The sequence below is a fragment of the Engraulis encrasicolus genome, chromosome 21, assembly GCF_034702125.1.
Source record: "Engraulis encrasicolus isolate BLACKSEA-1 chromosome 21, IST_EnEncr_1.0, whole genome shotgun sequence".
NCBI classification, from domain to species: Eukaryota; Metazoa; Chordata; class Actinopteri; order Clupeiformes; family Engraulidae; genus Engraulis; species Engraulis encrasicolus.
This window is the reverse complement of record NC_085877.1, coordinates 18,124,840-18,136,878: the sequence shown is the minus strand read 5'-3', so window position 1 is coordinate 18,136,878 and position 12,039 is coordinate 18,124,840.

Genomic DNA, 12,039 nt, shown 5'->3' with positions numbered 1-12,039 from the left:
TCTATATGTGGCCTATAATAATAATGATTTAAAAAAATCCTTTGCATAACTGGATTATCCCACTGGTGCACTTTCCTTGCCACTCACAGACAAGTCTAATTCGGGCTCAAGAATAAACAATAACCTATCAGTATTGATAATCATTTTTTCCCACACATTTCATGACTTTATTTTTTCTCCTTTTGTGATTCTTCCGATAAGGTGTTACTATTCCTGTGACAGGCAGCTAAGCTTAGTTCTTGAGTCACTGCCAGCTTCACCTGCAGTCACTTCTGTTAACCGTGTTAGTTTACAGGAGATAAGAAAATGACAGGCATGTAGCAAAACATGGGTGAGCTTGTGCTGCCTGAAGCAGTTGCTTCAATTAATTATGTCATGTATCCTATTTGTGCTCTTTGGATACTAATCAATGTACTACAACAACTCACATACACTTTGCAGTGTCTTTGTGTGTGTGTGTGTGTGTGTGTGTGTGTGTGTGTGTGTGTGTGTGTGTGTGTGTGTGTGTGTGTGTGTGTGTGTGTGTGTGTGTGTGTGTGTGTGTGTGTGTGTGTGTGTGTGTTGGAATGAGTGGGTAAGTAAGCCTGTATTCAATGGTTATGTTTACCTGAACGAGACTGTATGTAGCCTACATCATATCTGTGTGAGAAATAAAAAAAAATGACAGATCTGAAAGTTAATTGCAAACTGCATGTAAAGCATGTCTGTAAACAGCAGCCTATGGCAATATCAACTCAAATACTTCCTTTCTTTAGAATGTCTCTGTATCAAGTAATCACCTAAGATCACCTTACTCAGTAACTTAATAGAAAACATCACAAACTACATTTTGGGCCATGTACTCTGTAATCTGTACATTTTCAAAGTAACCCTCCAAATTCTGCCTAACAAGCCTGGTAGGTTTTCCCTGAATGAAACTCATCGTAGGCCTATACATTGAAGGTTTTTTTTTTTTTTTAAAGGATAATTGGATCAGAGCCAGACAATATGTTAATTTGCACGTGTCATGTTCGTTTGTATATACAGTCTTTTGGGTGTATCCAGTTTTGCTAGTATCAGGGTCAATTGAGAGAGAGCTAGTGTAGTGTGTGCTATGTGCCACTACCTGCTTTTGGGTGTTAACGATATGAGTGACTCTCAGAGAGAGAGAGAGAGAGAGAGAGAGAGAGAGAGAGAGAGAGAGAGAGAGAGAGAGAGAGAGAGAGAGTGCATGTGCGTGTGTGTTTGTGTGTGTGTGTGTCCTTGCTTTACTGTGACAAAAGCTGTGTAAGCTGTGGATCTATTTTTCTGCTCAAGCTGACAAGGTATAATGATATCGCACACATTTTCTATTTTCATTACCCCCCCCCCCCCCATCTTTTTTTAGCTGACAGATTCCGTTTCAGTGAGAGAGCCCTAAATCACTATAGCCTCTATGAGGCTTATCATAATGCTCTCCCTGCAGTGCTGTGCCATGCAGAGGGACTCTTTTTTTGCTATATCACGACTACATTGCAGCTACTTGCACTTCTTGTTTTTTGTCTATCTTACACACAAACATACAGTACATATGGTATTTAAGATTGTTTTTCTGGCTATCCCTCACTGTCTGTCTCTGTCTCTGTCTCCGTCTCTTCCCCCTCAACCCCCCCCCCCCCCCTCTCTCTCTCACACACACACCCCACACACACACATTCCCCATTCAAACCTTGAACAAACAGAATCTCACCGGTCACACCTTTTTGGGGAGGGCAGAGTGCAAATAATTATATCTAGGGTACAAGTGGTGCAGAGGTCCTACACTGTCGGACCCACCTGCACGGGTGGGCTGCAGAATAGGCCCCTCAGTATATTACAGCAGGGGTGGAGAAGCCTTTTCATTTGAGGGGCCATTCCAAATTTTATAAAGTCCTGCAAGGGCCATACTATGAACACAAACCAGGATTTCCCCCTGAACTGTAGGCCTATATTGGCCACCCTTACAACAGACCCCCACCTTCACTAGTTCCCCAGAACTGTATTGCAAATATAACGTAATTTGTAAGATTTCTTTACAAAACACATTATATTTCATTTGAAACTGCATAACATAACTTTATAGTATTACAGTGTATGAAAGTACAAGGGGGGGGGGGGGTGGAGTCAGAGGTGGACAAATTCACAAGAATGACAACAAAGCAATACAGTCGCAAAACATTCTGAAAATACACAGGACAGAGGTCTGACAGGCTTGAGCTTAATGTAGCCCAAACAGCATTGTATTTTGCATTGTAATAACATGTATTTAGAGGAATATCTTCTAAATACATTTCATTACAATGTAGGCCTATATAGGGAAAAATAGTCAACAATGTACTGCATGTCAGCGTGTATTATTTTAACCTCCACCAAGGAGGTTATGTTTTCGGTCGCGTTGGTTTGTCTGTCTGTTTGTCTGTTTGTCTGTCAGCAGGATAACTCGAACTCTAACTCTTAAGGTCATGCACGGATTTGTAAACTTTGTGGAGTTGTTGACGAAAGGAACAAGTGATTACATTTTGGTGGTGATCTGGATCACAATCCAGATCCATAAATGTTATAAAAGATACTTCATCATTGCGGGATAGGGCTAATTTTGACAGTCCAGTTTCTAACTCCACAAAAGGAAGGCAGAAAGACTCGAAAAAATTAGGGTGTAACATAGTCAAATGTTCTATCAAACAGATTCCTTGGCGGAGGTCTGCACTCTCTGAGTGCATTTCTAGTTCAACTGTAGAGACAGGCAAGTGCCTATGGTACATTATTTAAACCAAATGTGGCCCTTTAGCCAAAATAATTGCCCACCCCTGGGAGGATAGAATATAGAATGCCTTTTATTGGTCACATGTACAATTTACACTTTACATGCATAGGCACAATGACATTGAAAGCAACTCACTACAGTGCATGTCCCTGGCTCAGCCAAGACCATTGCTGGCTCTGAAAAGAAATGCATACTTTCCAGGAGGATAATTGAGACGTCTCTACTCTGTCCTCTGTTCTGCTCGACTGAACAGGGGTGGGGCTCTCTGTGTCTGCAGACAGGTGGGCTGTGGTGGGATGGGTGTTTGTTATTCTCTTGTTAATTATGTTACGTTTAAGCTATACACTGTATTGAACCCCTGTAGGGCTTAGGGCCCACCCCACTTATTCACTTGTTGTTGTTGTTGTTGTTGCTTGTGTGTGTGTGTGTGTGTGTGTGTGTGTGTGTGTGTGTGTGTGTGTGTGTGTGTGTGTGTGTGTGTGTGTGTGTGTGTGTGTGTGTGTGTGTGTGTGTGTGTGTGTGTGTGTGTGTGGTTGGTTGGAAAGAGCAGGTTAAACAAGGCATGCAAGCACATTCACACACTTACTATAGGCCTATGCCTTGACCCAGGGCAGCCCGGCATACAAGCATACTACACGCAGCTTATATAATATCACATACAGTATGTATGCCCCCCAACCCCACCCGCACTCCCACCTCCACCTCCACCCCCAGCACACAAACGCACACACGCACGCAAGCACGTACGCACACACGCACACAAACACGCACGCACACACGCACACACACACACAGGTATGTGTGACAGACTGCCCCTATGCATGTTCACATTTAGTTGCCTAAAGCACATGTTGCAACAGCACTGGCAGCCAGGAGCGTAGTAGGGTAAACAGAGGAGTACGCTGTGCCCTTTCTGTCAGTCAGAGAGCAGCCCACCCACCGTGTAGGCCTTTACTTTACTTTACTTTACTTTACTTTATTTGTTCAGGACATTGCACATTAATGAACATATACATACATGTACATATATGTAAACATGCCAGATTGTAGCCCAAGGGCTAATTTCCATCTGGTGTCCAATAGGCAGGCTAGATGTTTACAAGCAATAGACTTTAAAATAAAACAGACTGTTAGTAACAAAAGAAATAAAACCCACTACAGAAGCAAAAGGCATGCATGTAAATAAAAGGAAAAGAGAAAAGAAAAAGGTCCCAAAAAATAGGGCCATGTGTTATGTGAGTGTGTGTGTGCGTGTGTGCGTGTACACTGTGTAGAGGCTCAGACCATCAGTGTGAACATGTTTGTTGGGCTCGAAGCCACTTTTTATACTCCATCTTAAAGGTGGCTAAAGAGGGACATTCCCTTATATGCAGAGGAATAGAGTTCCATAATATGCCGCCTTTAGTAGATAATGCATTTTGACTGAAAGAGGTTTTCCTGAAAGGAATCTCTACATCTTTATTGACCACTGCTCGAGTTACTCGTGTTTGACGATATTTTATAAAATCCTGTAAACAAGGTGGCGCCAGGCCATGCAAAGTCTTATAAAGAAGACAGCTATAGGAGAATTTACAGAAATTGTCAAAACTCAATAGGTTGTACTTATCTAAAATGTTACAATGGTGGTATGAAAGAGGTTTTTTATCTAAAATTTTAAGTGCTTTTTTAAATAAACTCTCCACTGGTTTGAGAGTAGTGGATCCCACCATGGTCCAGCTAGTAATGTAAAAGCTTAGGTGAGAAAATATCATTGCATGCAAGTATGTCAGAGCAGCACTATTTGACATAGCACCTCTTATGTGCCTGAAGTTGTAGAGATTAAATTTTATTTTTTTTGTTATCATTTTTATATGTTTTTTAAAAGAAAGATTGGAGTCTAGAATGACTCCTAGATATTTAAAATCTGTGACCACTTCTAGCTGTTCACTACCAAGAGTAACCCCAGGCTGAGACAGTTGGGGGAAGGTTGCCTAGAAAAATACAAACAAACCGTTTTCTTTGCATTCAGAAGAAGGCATGATTTCTCTAGCCATGTTCGTATGTGTGTAAGAGCTGTAGAGAGTACACTTGCTGCTTCAACAGGGGTTTTAGCTTGGGTGAAGATGACTGTGTCATCAGCATAGAGCTGAATATTAACATGTGGACAATGTTCAGGTAAGTCATTAATATAGAGGGAAAATAAAAGAGGCCCCAGAATGGACCCTTGGGGGACCCCTACTGGGCAGTTGATGAAGGTGGACCTTGTACCATTTACCACGGTAGATTGTTCTCTATTTGCTAAGTATGAATGGAACCATGATCTAGCTTTAGCAGAGAAATTAAAATGAATTAATTTTGATAATAAAACATTGTGATTGACCGTATCAAATGCTCGTTTTAAGTCCAAGAACACGGCACCAACACAACCATTTTTATCTAGATGGCATTTGTTCATTTCCATAAACATGGCCAGTGCAGTGTCAGTAGAATGGTTAGGGCGAAACCCAAACTGCATTGGATGCAGGGGTGTTTGACTATTACTGAGAAAAGCAATGATTTGTTTAGAGACCCATTTTTCAATGATTTTTGAAATGACAGGCAATATGCTGATTGGTCTATAGTTGTTCATGTCAGTTTTGTCGCCTGCTTTGAATATACGGTACATAGGCACTCATTTCCCATGGTGGCTCTCCTACGAATCCGTGTTATTTATGTGACTCAAGAAGGGCTGCATGGGAGATTTGAATGTAGATAGATAGGTAGATAGATAGATGTGTATACAAATGAAATGTCACTGCACCACAATGATTTTAAGTTGGTGAAATACGCTGATGATAAGGCTCTAGTGGGACTCTTTTATCAGAACGACAGCATATCTGAATATGTGGATCATGTTTTTAAACTAGAGCAGTGGTGTAAGAATAGCTCACTTTTACTTAATGTGTCTAAAACCAAGGAGCTAATTCTTAATTATACTGGTGTCCCTTCACCACTTTTAATTTCTGATCAACATGTTGAAATTGTCAGCTGTTTTAAATATCTAGGCACATATATTGACTGCACAGATAATGTTGATGCAATATGCAAAAAGGCCAATGAACGGTTGTTTTTTTTTTAGGCTTTTGGAGTAAGCTGCAACATATTGGAGAGGACATACGTAAGCCTAATAGAGAGTGTCCTTACCTACAACATTTCTGTTTGGTATGGCCACCTCACCCTGCTGAACAAGAGCAGGCTGTCCAGAGAGGTGAAAATGGCAGGAAAGATTATAGGAAGATCCCAAAAACCACTGGACAGCCTATACAGGACTGCAGTTCACAGGAAAAACAACTTCACTCTTCACTCTGAGTTTGAACTGCTGCCCTCAGGGAGGCGCTACAGATCATTCATTGCTAAGAAGAACATTTATAAACATTCTTTTATTCCAAATGCTATTTCCATAGTCAATAAGCTATGGAAAAGCTAGAGATAGGGCCTTGAACTAATGCATGACTTGCATAGGATGTGATTTTGTCTATTTGTGTCTATCTGTGTCTATATCCTGTTTTTACCATGTGAGACCAAAGGCAATTTTCATGCTTGCATGATAATAAAGTATAATCTAATCTAATCTAATCCAATAGATAGATAGACAGATTTGTCCGTTCCAGACCTTCTGTAGGACAGTAATCAATACCAGGGAATGGTAAGACCAGGCTAATGTTTATCGACTCAGAAAAGATGTATTCCCTCCATGCCAGCATGTGAACTATTCCTAATTGCTCAACCAGACCCCTAAGCATGGGAGGCAACATGGTGGGACCAAGGATTCAGTTGTCTTACCGGTGCTGCTTTTTAAGGATAATTATTCTTCCTAAAAACCGCCCTTCCAATACCAACATTAGAAAGAGCGCAGGCAAAATAAACATGTGCACTACGTACTGTATCCTATATCACTGCATGACTATTTCGGGTAACTTTGAGAAATGGTCTTCATAGGACACTTTTCTCAAATGGCATAGCGTGGTTGCATGTTTTGTTTTCTACTTTTTTTGGCAAAAATTAACCCTATTCTCCTACCGGTACTGCGCACTGGCTGTCAATTTTATACAGGTGCTGCGCACCTGTCTAGTTTCACCACTGGTGGGGGGTTGTGGGGCTTTCAGCTGATGTAGTCCTACCCAGGCTCCACCCTAGTGGTAACGCAACGCCTTCGGCTCAGCTACACTCACTAAGGCCAGGAGCCCGTTCAGGTAGAATCTGGATCCCGCTACAGCGGGTCAGGAACTAATCAACTTTGAGCATTTCCAACCGTTCTGGGTAGAGGCTTGTTCAAAGCAGTGACGTTGTTTAAGCAGACACATTCTATTGGGGGACTAAGAAAGGTTTGGTTTAAACTTTGGCTCAGCCTGTTCTACCCTCGACCAGTAGCAAACCAAGGTAGGTGGGTCAACCATGCCGTTTAAGAATGTTAGTTGTTATGATCTTGGTCAGACCAAGTCTCGAAGAGATTTGAAAGTCATGATGATAATCAGGCAAATGTTGTCCTGGGCCTGCCCACACTGTCAGTGCAGCGGGCCTTCCTCAGAAGTAGTCAATCAAACCAGCTAGAGAGGTTTTCACTGACGTCTCACAAACAGGCTGCCTGTGTCATCTTGATTACAGCTTGTGTGCCAGGGTGTTGTCACCGTTACCACACTGCCATGCATTCACTTTATATTTCAGGCAGCCTACACAGACGGCCCTACCCTCTCACAAGAAAGATGGCTGTGTATGCAAAGTCACATGTACAGCGATAGGCAAATGTTTATATGCCTGTGTCTGTGAAAGAGAGTTATTTGTGTACGGGTCAACTTGTCTCTCTCTCTCTGGATGAGGACAGTCATGTTGGCTCTCATTTGTTTGTCTGATTATCAGTTTAGGGTTCGGGTGCAAAGAAAGACTTTATCTAAGTACAGCGGCAAGATAAAGTATGTGAACCCTTTGGAATGACTTGGAGTTCGGCCTACTTTTTTTGCAACTGTATGTATGCTGTAGCCTATGTTTTCGGTATTATATTGTGTATTAGCCGCATGTTATCTAGTGTGATAACTGCTTTGTTTTATCATTTTGAAAGCTGGTCACAATTTCATCTCATCTAATCACCAATATTTGGTTTTTATTTGTTGTGTTTATATGGCCAACAACATTACAAGCCATTTGAAATTAAGTCATTCGTGGCATTCTATTTTGAGATCCTCTTTTTCATCCATCTCCTTCCCTCACGCGCGCGCGCGCACGCACGCACGCACGCACACACGCACACACACACACACACACACACACACACACACACACACACACACACACACACACACACACACACACACACACACACACACACACACACACACACGTTGCAGAGCAGTTCAGCTTATTTGGGCCTCACCTATTCAGTGGCATGCAGCTGAGGAAATGAAGGAAGTTTCTGCTGGGTGTGACTGTATGATGAGACATGACACATTGTGTGTGTGTGTGTGTGTGTGTGTGTGAGAGAGAGTGAGCAGACAATGAACAATTTTACAGCAGCTTGTTTTTGTAGACAGAGGTGGTATGTTTGTGAACTGTAGCCATTCATGTCAACTGGCATTTTGATCAAGCATACCACATTACTGCATGACCTGAATCCCATGCCAAAGTAGTTATTATTCGTGTGAAAACATTATTCGTGTGAAAACAATTCTGGGGAGATTTAAAGGTGCACTCAGTGTAGGATGGTGGCCAGAGTGGGTATTGCAACTATGCAGCTCATTGAGACTGTGCTGTCTACTGCCAAATTTAAGGTTTCTTGAATATTTACAAAATAATTAACTAATATTTTATAGTATGACCAAAGCAATGTTTTGCAGCTAAAATGCCTATTTCTGGAAATTCAAAATGGCGGACAGATCCCCCTTTTCATGATCCCCTACTAGGTAGGCCTATTCATGTTTCAAAACAAGCCCAAAGTGGTATGGACTTGCATGCAGAGGGTGCTGCTATAATATACTGTACCGTGTGTGGCTTGTCATTTGGAAGCAGTAAAGAGTGTTTTCTGCCCACATACTTCATCGCCAGTCCACCACTTACCTGTCCTACAAAACCAAAAGGGCCAAGGCAGTAACTAAGTATTTACAGTAGTCGGAGCCAGGGACAGATTACTGCACGGGCCTACCGGGCCCAGGCCCAGGGGCCCAAGAGTCAAGGGGGCCCTGAAGCTGTAGCCTCTATATTTGCATTATCATATTGTATTAAAATCACACTTTTAACAACTGTATTTTCACACTTTCTCAGGTGACAACTCTTAATGTGTCTGACATCTTAACAGAAGAGACGGCCCTGGAATATCCTGAGAGCATCTGCTTTATATTGTGCCTAAGCAATCAACGCCTCTGTTACCTGGGTCCTATACTACTTTGTACAAAGCTGGTTCAGAAGCAAACTTCAGTCAATTTCAACATGCAGTTGCACTACCCTGGACTTGTCAATACATACGTTTTTTTTTTTCTTCTTCTTCAGCCTTTTTCAAGATCCTGGTCATTGTGATGGGGGCAGCGGTTTGTTTACATTTAAAAAAAAAAAAAAAAAATTATTTATTCCCAAAAACATCCAAAAGGTTATGCAACATCAACAGACAACTAGCAAACAGCAGTAACTTTTGGGAAAACATTTCGAGTAGGCCTATTAATTTGGTAACACTTTATTTTAGGGATACATCTATTAGCACTAATACATACAATGTCTCTGTATAAGTAACTTGTAAGGCATGTACAAAGCAAACTCAAACATTTGTTAGGCATGTATTCGCAAGTCTTGTTCATGCACAATACGGGATTTATTACCAATTTAACCGTAGTAAGGACCTAGTAGGCCTTAGTGTTTGCTTAGTACATGCCTTACAAATTACTTATGCAGGCATCAGCATTGTATGTATTAGTGCTAGATGTATCCCTAAAATAATATCCCTGTAATAGATGTATCCCTAAAATAAAGTGTTACCGTTAATTTTTTTTAAAAATGTAAACAAACGCTGCCCCCATTAGAATAGCTCATATCTCGGAAAGGGCTGAGCCGAAAAATGTGGCATCACCAGGTACTGACAAGTCAAGGGTAGCGTGAGCAATACAACAGCATATTGAAATTGACTGAAGTGAGAAAAAGTGAGAAAGGCACTTGCATGGAGAGCCCTGAATGGCATGGCCAGTATATGGAACTCTACTCTCCCCCGTCAAATCAAGCTTAGCTTCTTCTACGCGACAGTAGTATGTTCTCCTCTATGGCAGTGAATGCTGGACCCTGAATCCAACCCTAGAGAAATCCCTTGATGGGTGCTACACCAGGATGCTGCGTGCAGTGCTTAACATCAGCGATAGTGCACATGTAACCAACGAAATCTTGTACGAGGGAATACCAAGGGTGAGCGAGAAAATAGCTGTAAGGAGAATGAGACTTGCAGGACACTGCCAAAGGCACTAAGAAATGCCAGCCAGCAAACTGGTGCTGTGGGAACCGTCGCATGGGTGCCGGTCAAGAGGACGTCCCACACTAACTTATCTGGACATATTTAAGAAGGACGCAGGAACCCAGAGTACCAGTGAATTAAAAAGATGTATAGAGAATCGGGATGATTGGAAGCAACGATGGAAGGCTCATCTGAGGACGACCTAGAGAAGTGGTCACTGTGTGAGATTTTCAGTTCCTTATTTCCAGAATTCATGCTGCCCATTCACTAATGTTACCTTTACATGAATACTTACCAGCATCAAATTCTAAGTATTCATTATGACTGGAAAAATGACAGGGCATCGGTGTATCTGTGTATCTACAGGTATGAAAGTATGGGTATGAGGCCAGGCATGATAGTAGGCCTATAAAGTATCAACGCATCCAAAATGGTCATTTGTTTAAAAGCCACTAGAACTTTTTGGCATGCACATTCATTTGTCTACTATAAATGACAATTAAAATCTCTTTAGTTAGGCCTATAGGCCTATCACATAATTTGTGTGATCATATGATGCAGAGTGTGCCTTTGTTACAATCCTAGATAGTAGGCCTGACACCTATAATGGAGTAGCTTAACAGCATAACAATGCAGCTCAATTTCATAGGCCTATTCTAATTTCTGCATTAGGTTTTTAAACATAGAATCACCATCATGTAGGCCCATCTCAGCCATTCCTCACAAAGATGAACAGCATTAGGCTTTATAACATTGGAAACTAAATATAAAAAAACACAACATTTGTGGTTTTCAACTGAATTGATAATGAAGTTCTATTAGGCTACATTTTAGGCTTAATATGTGTAGGCTATATGACACCTCACAATTTACCCCTCCACTGTCATCCATTAGGCCTATTTAGCTAGGCTATTTGTAGTGGCATGGTGCTGCTCAGAGATAAGCAATGGGCACTGCAGCCATTAAGAGAGGAACTGTAGTTTTACCTACTATTAATAAGCTAACCCATACAGCGTAATCAAGTTCTGCAAAGGCAATAGACAGAAGAAGCTGATGAAGAAGAAGCTTAATTTCTTAACTGAGGAATGAGTCCTTCTAGCTCCGAGAAATTGCTTTTACAAATAACTTGGAAATATCAGATCATGAAATAATTTTTAGGCTAAGTCTTGTGACAAGGTGTAACAAAACTTGTACCTTCCTAAATTATGGATTTGGTGGTGTTACTAGGCTTACTCCTGTGTTAGATTACCTTCAAACCTGGCTTCACACGCGAGATTTTTTTTCAACTCCACCGCGATCGTGCATTTGCGTTTCTATCGGCATAGCAGTCCGTAGAACCGACAGATGCGCTTTCGCTTGTAAACACGGGGCGCACTGCCTAGTCCCCTACTTCTTTCGGACACAAGGTGCGAAGTGGTTAGATTTGATGAGAAGGGCGTGACTAATTTGCGAACGGTAGAGAGAAATCTGGAGTGGAGTCAAATGGAACGGAGTGAAAATTACAATGCAGATGAATTAGGTCTATATTTCAGGCAGTCCAACAAAATCCCAGACATTTCTGAAATTCCCCCCGGACATTTTTTTAGGTCTCAAAAGTAGTACATGTCCGGGGAAAAGAGGACGTCTGGTCACCCTAGCTTTACCACATCATGCAGCAAGGTTTATCACTTAACCATGGTCTAGGATTACTCCCCTGGTTTCTTTTTATTTAGGTAACTTAAGTGTCAACGTCGTATATATCTGCACATGAGCATTATGACATCTCTGAGTGCATAGCACATAGTTGCTGCCCTCTGTTGGACAGTAACGATAAAAAAACCCCACACCAAACCATTCTGGG